Here is a 5,051-nt window from a genome sequence, read left to right on the forward strand (position 1 = left end):
AAGATCACATCATAGTGGGTGAAGCCATCAACATCATAAATGAGGCCAAAGCTTCATATGGGACTAAAAACAAATGTTCCAAAACCTTGTGTCAGTCCAAAGGAAGTTTGGATATATTATGGGATGTCCACAGGACCTTCACAAAGTGTAGAATTTGGTGATTTTCACTGAACTTTTGTTTAATGGATCTTTATTAAATTTCAGTAGTTTAAGTATACAACAACAACCTAAGTTTCATTGATCTCTGACCTCTAGAGGAGGCCACCATCTTGAAGAAAAGAAAAAAAAAAAAACACCTTTAAGCCTATCTAGAAATTTAAACTCCTCCTAGGGGTTTTGATCAATCACCTCCTAACTTTTCGAGGAAGCTACCTGATTAGGAGAGAATCTCAGTTGCTAAGGAAAGTGGAAAAAAATTACTTTTGCTGATTCTTCTAAAAATGGCACAGATCTGTCCGTCACCCCCGGGCGACCAAAACATAAAATGGTTGCTATGGAGATAAAGCCAACATAAAAGGCTGGTATGATGTCAAAAAAAGTGTTTTTATTTGTGTTGTCATGTGTAACTCTTAACAAAGGATGTAGGAGCAGAGTGAAAGGGTGTAGCAAGCGCTCAGATTATTAGGGGGGTTGCGGGTAGTGCCACTTGCATCTTTGCCTTGGATCTGTCTTCTCTTTTCCCGCGATGGTTAAAATATAACCTTTTTCTGGAATTTTGTCTTCAAAAAACAAAATGCTTCCCTTTCTGACCTGAAGACCTCTATATTGTCAGATTTGAAACTTTGATCACATTTTCAAACTTGTTCCCGACTTTGATACTAAAAAGTTTGCAAAATCTGACTTGGCTGCTCAAACGAGCATTAGCTTGAGTGCAAGCAGTTGAGGGGAAAACATGAGTCACCAGTAGCTGTTCATCATCATCAACCTTGAGACGAGCTGGTAGTTTGCTTCTTATTTTAGCCTGTGCAGCTCTTTCTGCTGCTGTAAATCATCCTCAAAACTTCATGCAAGAACATCTTTTAGCGCAGTGTGTTTACTGTCTGGAAAAAGGCCATGCAAGCTAATACCTGCAACCCCTTAGAGATTTAGGCGGGGTTATGCTCGGTAAAGCTTATATTTTAACAACCCTACTGTTCTCGTCCTGCTGGTTTCCAATCAGAAACCACAAGCATTTAGTACAAGAACTGATCAAAGTGGGGCAATGGGGGGGCTGGTTTAAAGCTGCTGGGGGGCTAAAGTCACCATCAGATTCTGATTACACTAAATTAAATTTAGGTTGGTGTGAAACAGCAGTTCCAGCATGACAGCAGTAAGTCTACCTAGTAAGTGTACAATTGATATTGCGATAATCCATTGCGGCAGGAATTAAACTATTAGATTATTAATAGGGGGCAAACTTTCTCAACTACGAATCCAACTTTTTTGTGATAATTTCCTCATGATAATGAGATCCACTATCTCATTATCACATGAAAGTAAATGTTGTTTTTGTGATAATAAGATAATGGGGTCGACTATCTCAAAATTTGTTCTCATGATAATGAGACCCTCCATGTCGTTATCACAAGGGAGGGAAATTTGTTTTCATGATGAGATAATGAGATCTATTATCTCAAAATTTGTTCTTGTGATAATGAGATTCACTATCACGTTATCACAAGAAAGTTAAACTTCTTTTTGTTATAATGAGATCTACCATCTCATTATTGAAATGAATGAAATTAAATTAAATGGTTTATTTCAAGCAATCAGGTCATAATACATACATAACATATCACTTAATAAATCACAAGTAGATCACTTGAAAGGGAGTGGAAGGAAGCGAACTTATATAATCCCACCCCGACTCGACCATACCATTTTCTCTACATGAATTATCAATATCCGGTTCAGGACTTAATATCAAATATTAATAAAATCAGGCTATTAAGGATCATTAATATCATTAATGTAATCAAGTTTCAAAGCATCCATGACAAATCATTTTATATTAATCAGTAAAGAAAATTAATACCATAGTGATTGTAAACTTTTCAGTAATCATTACTGCATATTACATAAACAATAATCTAATATTCTCATTGAAAAAAAGACACTTTGTGCATAAATTATGATGATACAAAAAATAATTAAATCATCTTCATTTGCTAATGCAGTTAAGATCAAGATATTCTCATAAAAAGAAGACAATTAATGCAGATTGTATGAATCAAATAATTAGTATTGAAAAATATAAAAATAATAAGTAAAAATGATCTTCATTAGTTTATGGAGAAAGAAAAAATCAAAATATTCTAATAGAAAAAAAATACAATTATTACGAGAAAAACTAATTTTGTTTTCATGATGAGATAACCTGAGTAGATCCACCATCTCAAAATTTGTTGTCGTGATAATGAGATCCACTATTTCGTAATCACAGGAAAAGGAAATTTGTTTGTGTGATAATGAGATCATCTCAAAATTTGTTCTGGTGATGATGAGAGTCACTATGTCATTGTCACGAGAGAGAGATTTTTTTTCTCAATGAGATAATGAGATCTATTATCTCATAATGTGTTTTTGTGATAATGAGATCCACTATCAGGTTATCACAAGAAAGTTAAACTTATTTCCGTGATAATGAGATTCACTATCTCGAAATTTGTTGTAGTGATAGTGAGATCAACTATCTCATTATCACGAGACAATTAAATTTGTTTTTGTGATAATGAGATAATGTGAAAATTAAATCCACTATTGCAAAAATTATTCTTGTGATAATAAGATCCACTCTCTCGTTATCTCCAGAAAATGTAATTTGTTTTCTTGTGAGATAGTGGTTCTCAGTACCACAAGAAAACTATAATGAGATAATGAATAGTATACTGTATACTTTTCTGCACTGAGATCTCGAAGCTGTATCTGTACCGGTACCAGTACCTGCGCCATGTATCAGATCCCTCTCCTTGATTTCCCTGAAATCCTTAAACAGGTTGAATGACAAAGACCTGGGCTGACGAGAGTCTCTGTATGGTGCGTTCACTGAACTCCAGACATTTTTGGACTCGAACAGCCTAACTCAATACGCTACAATATACTTTTGTCATTTATATATAATCCACAGCAAAACATAGTAGTTTTTCAGAAAAAAAAAAAAAATCACACAATTTTATCAAACAATTATAAGTTAATCAATTCGTCTGGTGTTCAAATTTCTCTGAGAAACGGCTTTGTTTTGTCATTTTGACCACATCAGACAGAGACACTCGGCACCCCTGTAGATATACTTAAAAACAACTTTTGAGGAGATTCTTCTGCTGTTTCCGGTCCCTAATTCCTGAAAATAAGGGGGGCAATACTGTATTTCAATTTTGTTACATTTATTTTTTAGTAAAAAAAAAAAAAAAATTAAAACAGCAGTAATTTTATAGGTTCTAATTATTCATAAAAAAGAGATGCAAAACAAAATCTAGTGAACAAAAATGTATTAAAACATTTACTGTTGGAGAATGGTTGAGTTTTTTCTGGAATATTTCACAGCTACACTGAAATATTTATATCAAGAATGCTTAAATACAAAACTGTTTTTTATCTTGAAAATGAGCCTTCTCTGTGTGAATTAATTCAACTCCAACATCTTAAAGACAAACTGCTGAAAATAGTGTTTTTGGTGTTCAATAATAACAATAATCAAGAATAACCAAACCTGAAGGCTGTCCGCCTTTGTGATGTTTGTGTTTTCTATTGTCGCATGAATCCGCTCGCTGTGACACAGAGGTGGTTGGAAACAGGATCACTCATTAAGGATTCAGCCAATAGCTTCAGAGCAGCAGGAAGTGTAGATCATTTACACAGCTGTCTTTGGAGATTAGGCTTGGGTGACTGTGCAGGAGGAGAAAACCTAAAATGACAAAAGCCCGCAGTGACAGCTGTCTGTTTGTGATTGGTTTCTGTGTAAAGCAGGTGAAACTTTTGTCAAAAATAATTAGAATTATGTTTTAAGCATTTAAATTAACAAATTAAGAAAAAGCAAAAACTGTTTCACATGACAGATAAAAGCACAAAATGTAGTATGTAGTGGAATTCACACTCAAATGTTCATAACAAGAAAAAAAATCAATTCAGACTTAAAATTACCTCCAAATGTCAAGAATTTTAGCAATTGAGCCATTTTTATATGTGTGCATCTTCTTGAAGTTGCATTCTTTCACAACATTCAGATCTTGTATTATAACATAAATCTTTCGTTAAATTTTATAGTTTTTTTATTATTTAAAATTGCACTTTATAATGTTTATTGCAAATTAAAACTCTAAAAACTAAATGGGTCATTTAGACTTCAAACAACTAAAAAGATTTTAGGTTTGAATCATGATCTATCTTTTCATATGCCTTTTTTACTGCCATTATATATGTTTTTTTTATATTTATTTTACTTTATTATAACCATTACATTTTAGAACCCAGTAATATTTATTTAACTACTTTAGGGTATTAATGTTTTAGCAAATATGACAGCCTATGGAATATTGTCTACTTCATTTTATCCAGCTTTTAGGGTTTTTTTTTTAGGTTAGATAGAGTTTACCATTTATTTTTCTATTTTTAAATATTTTTTTTTACATTGTTTTCACTTCAGTGAGTCACTTCAAAATTTTAATAAGTAGTTTAGGCTCCTCCTTATCCCAAAGTACTCTGTCTACTTCAGCATTTGTACATCCACTCTTTATTCCTTGGTAAAATTTCAGTTTTATTAGCTTATTTGGCATTTTTACTCTTTTTTTTTTTAATGATCTTTGGGATAGAATTACTAAAAATAATAATAATAATAATAATTTAATAAAAAGGAATCATTAATTTACTCAAGGTTGGGAATATAGAAAACAAAATTATTTCTATTTCAACTACATATATGTTTAAAACTTCTGAAATTGTTTAAACAATTAAAAATTGTTACTTTAAAAAAAATCAAAAATAAATCACTCTATTCGCATGTTAAACTTTGGAAGGAAAACAATTTGAATTATATACTATTCATTTCATTTTTACAATCTTCCATTTAGATAAAA

Source organism: Oryzias melastigma, linkage group LG2 (assembly GCF_002922805.2).
Source record: "Oryzias melastigma strain HK-1 linkage group LG2, ASM292280v2, whole genome shotgun sequence".
In the NCBI taxonomy this organism is placed as follows: Eukaryota; Metazoa; Chordata; class Actinopteri; order Beloniformes; family Adrianichthyidae; genus Oryzias; species Oryzias melastigma.